Here is a 15,542-nt window from a genome sequence, read left to right on the forward strand (position 1 = left end):
CTGCAGCCTGGGTGACAGAAGGTGACTCCATCTCAAAAAAAAGAAAAGAAAACTCTTGGATAAAAGTAGAACAACTTAACTATTTGGTATTATGTTTATTATCTGTGTGATGAAATAATCTGTACACCAGACTTCCATGACATATAATTTACCTACAAAACAAACATGCGCATGGACCGCTGAGCCTAAAAGTAAACCTTAAAAAAAAAAAAACAGTCAAATTCAGAATACTCTAATACTGTAATTATGGTAAGTAAAACCACTTATATCTTAAAGATGAAGACTAAAAGACAAAACTCTTAATAACTCCAACAATTGGTTAAGAGGCAATATAAAAAGGTATAAATTGAAACATGAAAGTCAAAGTACCGGGGGTGATATGGTGTTAAAGTATAGAGTTTGTTTTTGATACTTGACAGTCCACATTGAGTTGTTATCAGTTTAAAATAACCTGTTGTAACTACAAGATGTTTTTTATAAGCCTCGTGGTAACCACAAACCAAAAACTGTAAGAGAGACACTAAAAATAAATGGCATAGAATCAAAACGTACTACTAGAAAAAAATCCTTAACTACAAAGGAAGAAAAGATCTACAAAACAACTAACAAAATGGCAGTAGTAAACCCTTACCTATCATACCTTGAGTGTAAGTGTATTACATTCCCCTGTTAAAAGACATAGAGTTGCTGACTGGATAATAAAACAAGACCCAACTATATGCTGTCTGCAAGAAACTCACTTTACCTTTAAAGACATGCACAGATTGAAAGTAAAGGGATAGAAAGATATTCCATGCAAATGCAAACCAAAAGAGAGCTGGAGTAGCTATGGTTGTATCAGATAAAATAAACTGTCAACAGTGTTACAGAGGACAAAGGAGGCCATTTGTTACATAATGGTGAAGGAGTCAGTAGTACCGCAAGAGGATATAACAATTGTAAATGTGTATGTACTCAACACTGGAGGACCCAAGTATATAAAACATATTAATGGACCTAAAGGGAGAAATTGACTTTAATAGAATAATAGTAGGAGACTTCAACACCCCACTTTTGGCAATAGACACGTGATCCAGATAGGAAAATCCACAGTCTTCAGAGTTAAATTGGACTGTAAGCCAAATGGACCCAACAGACATTTACAGAATATTGCAGTAAACAGTTGCAGAATACACATTTTTTTCAACAGCACATGGGGCATTCTCCAGGATAAATCATATGTTAGGTCCCAAAGCAAGTCTTAACAAATCTTTAAACATAATATCAACTATCCTTTCTGACCATACGGAATAAACCCAGAAACGATATAGAAGGAATGATGGAAATGGTACAAATTTATGGAAATTAAACAACATGCTCCTGAACAATGAATGGAGTCAATTAAGAAATTAAAATAAATTATAAAATTCCTTCAGACAAATGACAATGGAAACAACATACCAACACATGGGATGCAAGAAAAGCAGTTCTTTGAGGGAAGTTTTTAGCAATAAACACTGATGTCAGAATGTAGAAAGACTTCAAATAACCTAATGATGCATCTCAATGAGTTAGAAGAGCAAGAACAAACCAAAACCAAAATTAGTAGAAGTTAAATAGATGAAAAGTCTCTAAGGATGGTTTGACATACTATGGCAAATCAAGAAACATGATACATCACATTCACAGAATAAAGAACCGAAACTGTGTAATTATTTCAATAGATGCTGAAAAAGATTTGATAAAATTCAACATCACTTCCTGATAAAAATTCTCACCAAACTGTGTATAGAAGGAACGTACTTCAGAACAATAAAGGCCATTTGTGAAAACTCACAGCTAATATAATTCTGAATTGGGAAAAAGTGAAGCCCTTCTTCTGAAATCTTAGAAGAAGACAAGGATGTTCATTTTCACTACTCCTATTTGAGTGGAAGTTCTACTCCTAGGAGTGGAAGTCCTACTCCTAGGAGTGGAAGTCCTAGTCAGAGCAATTAGTCTAGAGAAGGAAATAAGAAAGGAAGAAGTCAAATTATACTTGTTTGCAGACAACATGATTTCATATTTAGAAAAATCTAAAGACTCCACCAAAATACTGTTAGAGCTGATGAAAGAATTCAGCAAGGCTGCAAGATACAAAGTCAACATACAAAAATCTGCATTTCTATACATCAGCAGTGAACAATCTGAAAAAGAAACTAAAAAAGCAATCTCATTTACAATAGTTAACAACAACAACAACAACAAAAACCCTAGGAAAAAATTTAACCAAAAAAGTGAAATATCTTTACAATAAAAACTATAAAACACTGCTGAAAGAATTGAAGAAGACACACAATATGAAAAGATATGTTCATGGATTGGAAGAATTAATATTAAAATGTTCATACTACCCAAAGCAGTCTACAGAGTCAATGTAATCCCTATGAAATCACCAAAGACATTCATCAGAGAAATAGAAAAAAGTCCTAAATTTGTATGGAACCACAAAAGACCTCAAATACCCAAAGAAATGCTGAGCAAAAAGAATAAAGCTGGAGGCATCATACTACCTGGCTTCAAAATTTACCACATAGCTGTAATATCCAAAACACCATGGCACTGACATAAAAACAGACACATAGTCTAATAGAACATAATAGTGAACTGGAAATAAATTCACATGTTTCCAGCCAACTGATTTTTGGCAAAGGTGCTAAGCCACATACATTGGGGAAGGGATGGTGTCTTCAATAAGTGGGGTGGGAAAACTGGATATCCATAAGCAGAAAAATGAAACTAGATCTGTATCCCTTACCATATATAAAAAACCAATATGTATTTGATGGGATTGGATGTAAAACATAAAACTACTAGAATAAAATACTGAAGAAATGCTTTGGGACAATGGTCTGGGCAAAGATTTTCTGGGCAAGACCTCAGAAGGACAGGCAACAAAAGCAGACATACAAATGGGGTTACATCAAGCCAAAAAGCTTATGCACTACAAAGGAGACAATCAACAGAGTGACAGCCTATAGAATGGGAGAAAATATTTGTAGACTATCCTTGTGAGAACAGATTAATAAGCAGAATGTATAAAAAACCAACTCAACAGCAAAAATAATCGAGTTAAAACTGGGCAAAGAATCTGAATAGATATCTCTCAAAAGTGGACATACAAATGACCAGTTGGGGTATGAAAAAGTGCTCAACATCACTAATCATAAGAGAAAAGCAAATATAAAAAACAATGAGATATTATCTCCTGCTAGTTAAAATGTCTATTATTAAAACGTCAAACTGAGCATGGTGGCTTATGCTTATAATCCCAGCCCTGGGAGGCTGGGGTGGGAGGATTGCTTGAGCCCCGAGGTTGGAGCCTGCAGTAAGCTATGATTGTGCCGCTGCCGTCCAGCCTGTGTTACAGAGAGAGACCCTATCTCAAAAACAACAACAACATATACATCTTTTTAAAACAGTGAAAGGATAGCAGATGCTGCCAAGGATGTGGAGAAAGAGAACACTACTACACAGTTGTTAGGTATGTAAATTAGTATAGCCACTTTGGGAAATAGTATGGAAGTTCCTCAAAAAACTAAAAATAAATCTACCATATGATCCAGCATTCCTGCTTCTGAATATATATCCAAAAGAAATCAGTACGTTGAAGAGATATCTGTACTCGCCTGTTTATTGTAGCTCTATTCACAATAGCCAAGATATAGAATCAACCTACGTGTCCACAACAGATGAATAGATAAAGAAAATGTGGTTCATAATGGAATATTATTCAGCCATAGAAAAGAATGAAATCCTGTCATTTGCAGCAACGTGGATGGAATTGGAGCTCATTATATGAAGTGAAATAAACCAGGCATGGAAAGACGAATAACACATGACCTTATTCAGATGAGGGAGCTAAAAACATTGATCTCATGGTGGTAGAGAGTAGGATCATGGTTGCCAGAAGCTGGGAAAGGTTGTTGGGAGGAATGAAGAGAGGTTGTTTCACGGGTGCAAAAATACACTTAGAAGGAATAAGTTCTAGTGTTTAATAGCACAATAGGGTGATTATAGTTCATAAAAATGTATATTTCAAAATAGCTAGAAGAGAATATTTGATATGTTCCCAACACAAATGAATTATGTGTTTGAGGTGAGCGATACACTGATTGCCCTTATTTGATCATTACACATTGTAAGCACATATCAAAATACATATATGTGCACACACATAAATATGTACAGTTATGTATCAAAAAACAAATATTTAGAAAATGACTTCTGCGGATAGAAATTTTAGCGTGCATTTATTTTTAATATTTGTAATCCTGCTGAATATACAACATTTTAAATTTTGTTAAAAAACAGTTTGCCATCTTGGCCATTTTTAAATGTACAGTATTCTTAATTACATGCACATTGATGTGCAACAGATCTCTGGGACTTTTTTTTTAGTTTATTATTATACTTTAAGTTTTAAAATATAATAATATGCTTTATTATCACATAAAATAGACTGAAGTGAAGTATAAACAGTGTTTATCAGTAGGTGGTGGGTTGTAGCCCTTTATGTTTTTTATTCTTTGCACTTTTCCCCGATTTTTCACAAGGAGCATGTGCAACTTGCATAATCATAGAAGGATGACTTTGTTTTTAATATAGGTGTTCATTTAGTAAAGAGAAAAAAGGGGCAACACATACATAAAGGAAAAAGTCTGTAGCTGTGGAGCAAGCTGTGGATATCCACTAGCTGATTAGAGGGCTTTACTTCCAAATTTTAATTCATCCCATTACTCCCTTTAATGTGAGAGCTTGTTCTATTTATATCAAAAGCCTTGCATTTCTAATTCTTTTTTATTTATTTATTTATTTATTAATTATTATACTTTAAGTTTTAGGGTACATGTGCACAATGTGCAGGTTAGTTACATATGTATACATGTGCCACGCTGGTGTGCTGCACCCACTAACTCGCCATCTAGCATTAGGTATATCTCCCAATGCTATCCCTCCCCCCTCCCCCCACCCCACAACAGTCCCCAGAGTGTGATGTTCCCCTTCCTGTGTCCATGTGTTCTCATTGTTCAATTCCCACCTGTGAGTGAGAATATGTGGTGTTTGGTTTTTTGTTCTTGTATAGTTTACTGAGAATGATGATTTCCAATTTCATCCATGTCCCTACAAAGGACATGAACTCATCATTTTTTATGGCTGCATAGTATTCCATGGTGTATATGTGCCACATTTTCTTAATCCAGTCTATCATTGTTGGACATTTGGGTTGGTTCCAAGTCTTTGCTACTGTGAATAATGCCGCGATAAACACACGTGTGCATGTGTCTTTATAGCAGCATGATTTATAATCCTTTGGGTATATACCCAGTAACGGGATGGCTGGGTCAAATGGTGTTTCTAGTTCTAGATCCCTGAGGAATCACCACACTGACTTCCACAATGGATGAACTAATTTACAGTCCCAGCAACAGTGTAAAAGTGTTCCTATTTCTCCACATCCTCTCCAGCACCTGTTGTTTCCGGACTTTTTAATGATTGCCATTCTGACTGGTGTGAAATGGTCTCTCATTGTGGTTTTGATTTGCATTTCTCTGATGGCCAGTGATGGTGAGCATTTTTTCATGTGTCTTTTGGCTGCATAAATGTCTTCTTTTGAGAAGTGTCTGTTCATGTCCTTCGCCCACTTTTTGATGGGGTTGTTTGTTTTTTTCTTGTAAATTTGTTTGAGTTCATTGTAGATTCTGGATATTAGCCCTTTGTCAGATGAGTAGGTTGCGAAAATTTTCTCCCATTTTGTAGGTTGCCTGTTCACTCTGATGGTAGTTTCTTTTGCTGTGCAGAAGCTCTTTAGTTTAATTAGATTCCATTTGTCAATTTTGGCTTTTGTTGCCATTGCTTTTGGTGTTTTAGACGTCCTTTCCCCTGCCTGTGTCCTGAATGGTAATACCTGGGTTTTCTTCTAGGGTTTTTATGGTTTTAGGTCTAACGTTTAAATCTTTAATCCGTCTTGAATTGATTTTTGTATAAGGTGTAAGGAAGGGATCCAGTTTCAGCTCTCTACATATGGCTAGCCAGTTTTCCCAGCACCATTTATTAAATAGGGAATCCTTTTCCCATTGCTTGTTTTTCTCAGGTTTGTCAAAGATCGGATAGTTGTAGATATGCAGCGTTATTTCTGAGGGCTCTGTTCTGTTCCATTGATCTATATCTCTGTTTTGGTACCAGTACCATGCTGTTTTGGTTACTGTAGCCTTGTAGTATAGTTTGAAGTCAGGTAGTGTGATGCCTCCAGCTTTGTTCTTTTTGCTTAGGATTGACTTGGCGATGCGGGCTCTTTTTTGGTTCCATATGAACTTTAAAGTAGTTTTTTCCAATTCTGTGAAGAAAGTCATTGGTAGCTTGATGAGGATGGCATTGAATCTGTAAATGACCTTGGGCAGTATGGCCATTTTCACGATATTGATTCTTCCTACCCATGAGCATGGAATGTTCTTCCATTTGTTTGTATCCTCTTTTATTTCCTTGAGCAGTGGTTTGTAGTTCTCCTTGAAGAGGTCCTTCACATCCCTTGTAAGTTGAATTCCTAGGTATTTTATTCTCTTTGAAGCAATTGTGAATGGGAGTTCACTCCTGATTTGGCTCTCTGTTTGTCTGTTGTTGGTGTATAAGAATGCTTGTGATTTTTGTACATTGATTTTGTATCCTGAGACTTTGCTGAAGTTGCTTATCAGCTTAAGGAGATTTTGGGCTGAGACAGTGGGGTTTTCTAAATATACAATCATGTCGTCTGCAAACAGGGACAATTTGACTTCCTCTTTTCTTAATTGAATACCCTTTATTTCCTTCTCCTGCCTAATTGCCCTGGCCAGAACTTCCAACACTATGTTGAATAGGAGTGGTGAGAGAGGGCATCCCTGTCTTGTGCCAGTTTTCAAAGGGAATGCTTCCAGTTTTTGCCCATTCAGTATGCTATTGGCTGTGGGATTGTCATAGATAGCTCTTATTATTTTGAGATACATCTCTCTGGGACTTTTTCATCTTTTTTTTTTTTTTTTTTTGAGACAGAGTCTTCCTCTGTCACCCAGGCTGGAGTGCAGTGGCATGATCTCAGCTCACTGTAGCGTCCGCCTTCTGGGTTCAAGCGATTGTCCTACCCCAGCCTCCTGAGTAGTTGGGATTACAGGCATGTGGTACCACCCCTGGCTAATTTTTGTGCTTTTAGTAGAGACGGGGTTCCACTGTGATGGCCAGGATGGTTTTGAACTCCTGACCTCGTGATCTGGCTGTCTTGGCCTCCCAGAGTACTGGGATTATAGGCATGAGCCACTATTTTCTAGCCTACTTTTTCATCTTTTAAAACTCATGTCCACTGAACAACTCTTTTCTCCCTTCTCCTGGCCCCTGGCAGCTATCATTCTATTTTCTGTTTTCTAAGAATTTAACTGCTTTAAATATCTCCTATAAGTGTAATCATATAGTATTTATCTTTTTGTTACACTGGCTTATTTCACTTAGCATAATGTCTTTAAGTTTTATCCATGCTTTAGCATAAGACAGAATTTTCCTTTTTGTATTTTTTTATTTTTATTTTTTTATTTTAATTTATTTGTTTATTATTTTTTTTTTTTTAGTATTTATTGATCATTCTTGGGTGTTTCTCAGAGAGGGGGATGTGGCAGGGTCATAGGATAATAGTGGAGAGAAGTTCAGCAGATAAACATGAGAACAAAGGTCTCTGGTTTTCCTAGGCAGAGGTCCCTGCGGCCTTTGGCCCTGTTTGTGTCCCTGGGTACTTGAGATTAGGGAGTGGTGATGATTCTTAATGAGCATGCTGTCTTCAAGCATCTGTTTAACCAAGCACATCTTGCACCACCCTTAATCCATTTAACCCTGAGTTGACACAGCACATGTTTCAGAGAGCAGGGGGTTGGGGGTAAGGTTATAGATTAACTGCATCCCAAGGCAGAAGAATTTTTCTTAGTACAGAACAAAATGGAGTCTCCTGTGTCTACTTCTTTCTACACAGACACAGTAACAATCTGATCTCTCTTTCTTTTCCCCACATTTCCCCCTTTTCTTTTTTTTTGACAAAACCACCATCGTCATCATGGCCTGTTCTTGATGGTCACTGTCTCTTCGGAGCTGTTGGGTACACTTCCCAGACGGGGCGGCCTGGCTGAGGCGCTCCTCACTTCCCAGACTGGGCGGTGGCCGGGCAGAGGTGCTCCTCACCTCCCAGACGGGGTCGCGGCCAGGCAGAGGCGCTCCTCACATCCCAGACGATGGGCGGCCGGGCAGAGGTGCTCCTCACCTCCCAGACTGGGCAGCCGGGCAGAGGAGCTCCCCACCTCCCAGACGGGGCAGCCGGGCAGAGGTGCTCCCCACCTCCCAGACGAGGAGCGGCCGGGCAGAGGCACCCCCAACTTCCCAGACAGGGCGGCCGGGCAGAGGTGCTCCTCACTTCCCAGATGGGGTGGCTGGGCAGAGGCGCCCACTTCCCCGACGGGGTGGCCGGGCAGAGGCGCTCCCCACCTCCCAGACAAAGGGCAGCCGGGCAGAGGCACTCCTCACCTCCCAGGTGGGATGCCAGGCAGAGGCGCTCCTCACCTCCCAGACGGGGCGGCCGGGCAGAGACGCCCCTCACCTCCCAGACAGGGTGGCCGGGCAGAGGCGCCCACTTCCCAGACGGGGCGGCCAGGCAGAGGCACTCCCCACCTCCCAGACGAAGAGCGGCCGAGCAGAGGTGCCCCTCACTTCCCAGGCGGGGCAGCCGGGCAGAGACGCCCTTCCTCTCCCAGACAGGGCGGCGGCCAGGCAGAGGCGCTCATCACTTCCCAGACGGGGTGGTGGCCGGACAGAGACGCCCCTCACCTCCCAAACGGGGCGGCCGGGCAGAGGTGCTCCTCACCTCTCAGACGGGGCGGCCAGGCAGAGGCGCCCACTTCCCAGATGGGGCGGCCGGGCAGAGGCGCTCCCCACCTCCCAGACGAAGAGAGGCCGGGCAGAGGTGCCCCTCACTTCCCAGGCGGGGCAGCTGGGCAGAGATGCCCTTCCCCTCCCAGATGGGGTGGCGACCAGGCAGAGGCGCTCCTCACTTCCCATTCAGGGCAACCGGGTAGAGGCGCTCCTCACTTCCTCCCAGACGGGGCAGCCGGGCAGAGGCACTCCTCACTTCCCAGACGGGGCGACTGGGCAGAGGCGCTCCTCACGTCCCAGACGATGGGCGGTCAGGCAGAGACGCTCCTCACTTCCTAGACGGGGTGGTGGCCGGGCAGAGGCGCTCCTCACTTCCCAGACGGAGCGGCCAGGCAGAGGGGCTCCTCACATCCCAGATGATGGGCTGCCAGGCAGAGACGCTCCTCACTTCCTAGACGGGGTGGCAGCCAGGCAGAGGTGCTCCTCACTTCCCAGATGGGGGCGGCCAGGCAGAGGCGCTCCTCACTTCCCATTCGGGGCAGCCAGGCAGAGGCGCTCCTCACTTCCTCCCAGACGGGGAGGCCGGGCAGAGGCACTCCTCACTTCCCAGATGGGCCAGCCAGGCAGAGGGGCTCCTTACATCCCAGACGATGGGCGGCCAGGCAGAGACGCTGCTCACTTCCCAGATGGGGTGGCGGCTGGGCAGAGACACTCCTCACTTCCCATTGGGGGCAGCCAGGCAGAGGCGCTCCTCACTTCCTCCCATACGGGGCAGCCGGGCAGAGGTGCTCCTCACTTCCCAGATGGGGCGGCTGGGCAGAGGCGCTCCTCACATCCCAGACGATGGGTGGCCAGGCAGCGACGTTCCTCACTTCCTAAATGGGGTCGTGGCCGGGCAGAGGCACTCCTCACTTCCCAGATGGAGCGGCCGGGCAGAGGGTCTCCTCACATCCCAGACGATGGGCGGCCAGGTAGAGATGCTGCTCACTTCCTAGATGGGGTGGTGGGCGGGCAGAGGCTGTAATCTTAGCACTTTGGGAGGCCAAGGCACGCAGCTGGGAGGTGGAGGTTGTAGCGAGCCGAGATCACACCACTGCACTCCAGCCTGGGCAACATTGAGCATTGAGTGAGCGAGACTCTGTCTGCAATCCCAGCACCTCGGGAGGCCGAGGCGGGCAGATCACCCGAGGCCAGGAGCTGGAGACCAGCCCAGTCAACATGGGGAAACCTCGTTTTCACCAAAAATACATAAACCAGTCAGGAGTGGCGGCACATGCCTGGAATCCCAGGCACTCGGCAGGCCGAGGCAGGAGAATCACCGGAGCCCGAGGCAGCGAGGTTGCAGCAAGCCGATATCATGGCAGTACGGTCCACGCTCATGCAAGCTGTCATGGTAGAAAGAGGGAGAGGGAGAGGGATTTTCCTTTTTTTAAAGGCAGTGACATTCTATTGTATACATATACAATGTATATCCATCCATGCAATGCATATGCATGTATACATACAAAATAATGAATGACATTCTATTGTATGCCTATACCACTTTTTTTTTACCCTTTTATTTGTCAATGGACATAGAAGTTGCTTCCACTTCTCAGCTATTGTAAATAATGTTATAATCACCATGGGTGTGCCTTTCTCTGATTTTTTTCCTAGGATAGTGTATTAGTTCGTTTTCACACTGCTATAAAGAACTACCTGAGACGTAATTTATGAAGAAAAGAGGTTTAATTGACTCAGTCCCACAGAGTGTAGAGGAGGCATGGGTGGGGAGGCCTCAGGAAATTTTCAATCATGGTGGAAGGCAAGCACCTTCTTTACACGGCAGAGTAGGAGGGAGAGAGAGAGAGAAGGGGGAAGTGCTACACACTTTCAAACTACCAGATCTTATGAGAACTCACCATCATGAGAACAGCAAGGGGGATATCTGCCCCCATGATCCAGTCACCTCCCACCAAGTCCCTCCCCCAACACGGGATTACAATTCAACATGAGATTTGGGTGGGCATACAGAACCAAACCATATCAGATAGTTATCATAGACTGTTTGATTTTTTTTTTTTTTTTTTGAGACGGAGTCTTGCTTTGTCGCCCAGGCTGGAGTGCAGTGGCGTGATCTCGGCTCACTGCAAGCTCCACCTCCCGGGTTCACGCCATTCTCCTGCCTCAGCCTCCCGAGTAGCTGGGACTACAGGCGCCCACTACCACGCCTGGCTAATTTTTTGTATTTTTAGTAGAGACGGGGTTTCACCGTGTTAGCCAGGATGGTCTCGATCTCCTGACCTCGTGATCTGCCCGCCTCGGCCTCCCAAAGTGCTGGGATTACAGGCGTGAGCCACCGCGCCCGGCCTAGACTGTTTGATATTATTCTATAGATCTGGGATGCTTTCTTCTGATTTCTCCTTCCTTTTTATTTTTTCTCCCTTTGTGTTTGTATAATTTGTATAATTTGTATAATTTGTATAATTTCTATTTATCTGACACCAAATTTACTGATTCTCTCCTTGGTTGATTTGAGTATAGTGATGAGCCTATAGAAAGCTTTCTTCGTCTCTGTTATACCATGTATTTTATTTCTACTATTTCCACTAAATTCTTAAAGTTTCTCTCTGATGGACACACTTGTCTTTTGTTTTCTTTCTTTTTTTTTTTTTTTGAGACGGAGTCTCGCTCTGTCGCCCAGGCTGGAGTGCAGTGGCACAATCGCAACTCACTGCAACCCCTGCTGCCCGGGTTCACACCATTCTCCTGCCTCAGCCTCCCGAGTAGCTGAGATTACAGGCGTCCGCCACAACGCCTGGCTAATTTTTTTATGTATTGTTAGTAGAGATGGGGTTTCACCACGTTAGCCAAGATGGTCTCGATCTTCTTACCTCGTGATGTCTTTTCATCCATGTTGTGTACTTTTTCTATTACAGCTTTAACATATTAATTATGGTTAAGTTCCCCTGTCTGATTATTTTAACATCACTGTCATTTCTGATACTGGTCTGTATTTTGCTGTATCTCTTGACGGTATTATTTTCCTTGCTTTTTTATCTGTTGTAATTTTTATTAAATTCTGGTGGGCATCATGTGTAGGACTGTAGCAAACTGAAGCCAACAGTATTTGTTACTGAAATGATTATACCTCTTCTGCTTGACTGGTAATGTTGGTGATTTGAACCAATCTAATGAGGAGTTGAGATAAATGTAAGTATTGTTGTTATAGTTGGTTTCTGTTATGGACTGAGTGTTTGTGTCCTTTAAAATTCATATGTTGAAGCCCCCCTCCCCTGTAAATGTAATCATATTTGGAGATTGCACCTTTATGGAGGTAATTAAGGTTAAACGAGGTCATAAGGGTTAAGTCTTGAACCAACAGAATGTATCATTATAAGAAAAGGCACTAGAGAGTTAGCTGTCTGCCATGTGAGAACACAGTGAGAAGGTGACCTTCTACAAGCTAAGAGAGTCCATACTAGGAACCAAATCTCCCAGCACCTTGGTCTGGGACTTCTAGCCTTCAGAAATATGGAAAAATAAATTTCTGTGGTTTAAGCTGCTCAGTCTATGGCATTTTGTTATGCAAACCCTGGCTGACTAAAATACTGTCAGTGCACCACAGATTTGAAATTCTGCTAGTGTCGTCTTTTGTTTAGGGTGGGTCTGATTTGCCAGAGAATTTTTCTCAGTATTTCTGTTTAACTGTCTACTTTAGGTCTTCTTTGTGCACCTAGGCCTCAGAGGTGGTTTTCTCTATGTTCGTGCCCCTCCCGCAAATGTAGATTACTATTATTTTTTACTTGGTGATAGCTACCCTGGTGCTAGGCTGCAGAGGTATCCTCTATTGTCTTGGCCCAGATTCAATGTTAGGTAGGCTCTGTGATCCTAAGTTTTGGGGAATGGGACTTGTTCAGGGATCCTGCCCCTCTTTCCTGTAGAAGTCAGACTGCCTTCTGCCTTCAGCAAGTCGTTTGCATGAGTTTCCTTCCCACCCCCAGCAGTAGGAGACCTCTAAAGTTAGGACTGCATATGATTTCCTGTCTTCCTTCACCCTCCCAGGGTTGGAGAATATTTTTCTTTATTCTTCTGCCATCCACAATGGCTTGTCACCTGTTTCTTGGGGACAACATGATTTGCTGCTCTTACCTCAACAACTTAAGACTTTTGATCCAGAGGGGAAAAGGTCTTTTTTAGTAGTGGTGCTTCACTTCCTTAATGCCTGTACCTCTGATGGTCACTTTTTCTGGCTTTCTGCCTCTCTCCAGTCTTTTTCTTGACGGCCTGGAAGAAAATGTTGCAAGTGTTTGCAACTTCTGGGAGTTCTATATCCTCACTGGAATCTACACTTTGCCATTAGCTATTTGTTAAAAATTTTAGCTGTATTATTCTAACCCCCTTGTAAGGTAACCCCACCTTCCCATTCCGCTCCATGGATGAGTCAGTTCTCTCATTTGTCTTTTTTTTTTTTTTTTCGTGGTGTATGTCTTCCTTTAGATTTCAAGTCTGTTGGTTATTATCTCAACACTTTGATGGTTTCGTGAAAAGTTGTGATTTTGTAGATTATCTAGCTTTTTCTTGCTTTTAGGTGGGAGCAATGCTTCTTCCAGCTTTCTGTATCCTAGGTGGAAACTTGAAAGCCCAGAATTTTTTCTCTGGCCCATTCTCTTTACTCTTTATGGGACCCCAACTACACATTTGTTAAAAACTCTTGGTATTACCTTATGGGTTTCTAATGCTCTATACATTTTTTTTTTCTTTTTAGATACTTTTCTGTATTTTCTTTAATTTAGATATTTTGTATTGGTCTTTGTGAATGTTCATTGCTCTTTTCTTCTGTGATTGTTTATCTGTTGATTAAATCCCATTAATTAAATTTTTTATTTCAGATACTGTGCCTTTTCAGTTTTAGAGTTTTTTTTGTAGTTTATCTCCTGAAATACCTAATCTGTTTAGCATTTACGTTCATCTTTTTCTATTGTTTCTTTAGCATATTTATACTTTTTGTTTTAACATGCTTGCTTGCTAATTACAATGACTTGGTCATCTGTGTGTCATCTCCTATTATGTTTTCTCTTGATTGTGCTTCATGTTTTCCTGATATTTTGAGTATGTGTCATAATTTTTTCTTGAATCTAGGGCATTTTATTTAAAGAACCGTGGGAAGTGATGTGTACTATTTTTTGTTTTGTTTTGATCCCCCATGCAGTACATGCCCTTTCCTGCGTTTAGGGTAAGGGACTGAGTTTAGTTGAGCTAGTGCTAGGCTGCAGTCTCAGTTTCAGTGTATCTGTTATTGGCTCAGCATTCCAAGGTGCCTCCTTTTTTATCTTGACAGTTTTTGAGCTGGGGGTGGGGATTTGGTTGCAGGCTCAGATACTGTTGGTTTACTGTTGGTTTATTTGGATCCTGGAATTCACTCAACTAGAGAATGCCGAGATTACCATCTTCTGTCTTCTCAAACGTGAGGGGTTATGTTGCAGGGTGAGTGATATGGGAGACATATTGGATGAAGCAATCTCTTTTTGTGTTGGGATTATTACAGTCTCTAATCCATCCTGCTATCCCACACTGTTGTCTACCGCTTGGCTGATTACTGCTTGCCTGATAAAATGTATTTGTCTAATGGGAAGATCACCTGTATCTAGACCAAGGTGTTTGCCCCAAGGCAGGGAAGCTGTCATGGTTCTCTGCTTACTTATGAAAGTTCAATTTTTATTTTCCTCTGGAATTCTATTCATCAAAGCTTCTTTACTCATTTTAAGCCCCACAGAAAAAGTTATAACCATGGGAATAAAGGCCTTTCTTGTGCTCCATCTGAACCTTCAGGAACAGAATTCTTCTTCCGAAATTTTTAGTTATATTGGACTACTCTTTGAAGTCTTTTGACTGTTTACCAACCAGTCTTATACAGAAAGATTAATATTTACCTTCCTTCTATTCTATATCTAGGCCTTTTTAAAATTTTGAACAAATATTTTTAGAGAGGGGCTCTCGCTCTGTCGCCCAGGTTGAAGTGCAGTGGCCTGATCATAGCTAATTGCAGCCTCAAACTCCTGGGCTCAAGCCATCTTCCCACCTCATTCTCCTGAGTAGCTGGGACTATAGACACATGCCACCATGCCCAGCTAATTTTCTTTTTTAAATGTTTTGTAGAAACAGGGTCTGCTATGTTACCCAGACTCATCTCAAACTCTTCCAGCCACAGACTACCAAAGTGCTGGAATTACAGGTGTGAGCCAGCATGCCTGGCCTATATCTAAGTCTTAAGATTAAAAAAAAAACAAAACAAAACAAAAAAAAAACTTGATTTCTGTATCTCTTGAGACTTTCTGCTTCTGTTGGCTGAATTCTGCATTTTTGCCATTATTAAAAATTATAGATCCTTTTGTAGTTCATAAGCACAATGATTGAGTTTTCATGCTCATGTGTGAGATATGCCTCACTCCAATCTTGTTACAATGTTAGCACATTACCTATCTGACAGAAAGAAAAAAATTCCTAACACTTGCCAAAAAGAAAAGGAAACTCAAGTGGCATATTTAATCGAAATTCTAAATGTTTATTTGAGCCATATTCTAGCTAGCATGATTTTATAAAATCCCAACACATCAAAATTTAAGATTTTAAGATATAAATTTGGAATGAGTCTTCATGGCATAGGG

General features: G+C 42.0%; 1 protein-coding gene and 1 non-coding gene across 3 annotated transcripts in view; both read left to right on the forward strand.

The window, feature by feature from the left end:
* IPMK (inositol polyphosphate multikinase) overlaps nt 1–15,542 on the forward strand; it is a 79,865-nt gene that overhangs the window by 15,263 nt on the left and 49,060 nt on the right. The window lies entirely within an intron of this gene.
* LOC115936134 (small nucleolar RNA U13) lies at nt 15,260–15,363 on the forward strand. Its single transcript, XR_004071712.1, has one exon. It is a non-coding gene; the product is annotated as a small nucleolar RNA U13 (small nucleolar RNA).

This window comes from Gorilla gorilla, chromosome 8, assembly GCF_029281585.2.
Source record: "Gorilla gorilla gorilla isolate KB3781 chromosome 8, NHGRI_mGorGor1-v2.1_pri, whole genome shotgun sequence".
Classification (NCBI taxonomy): Eukaryota; Metazoa; Chordata; class Mammalia; order Primates; family Hominidae; genus Gorilla; species Gorilla gorilla.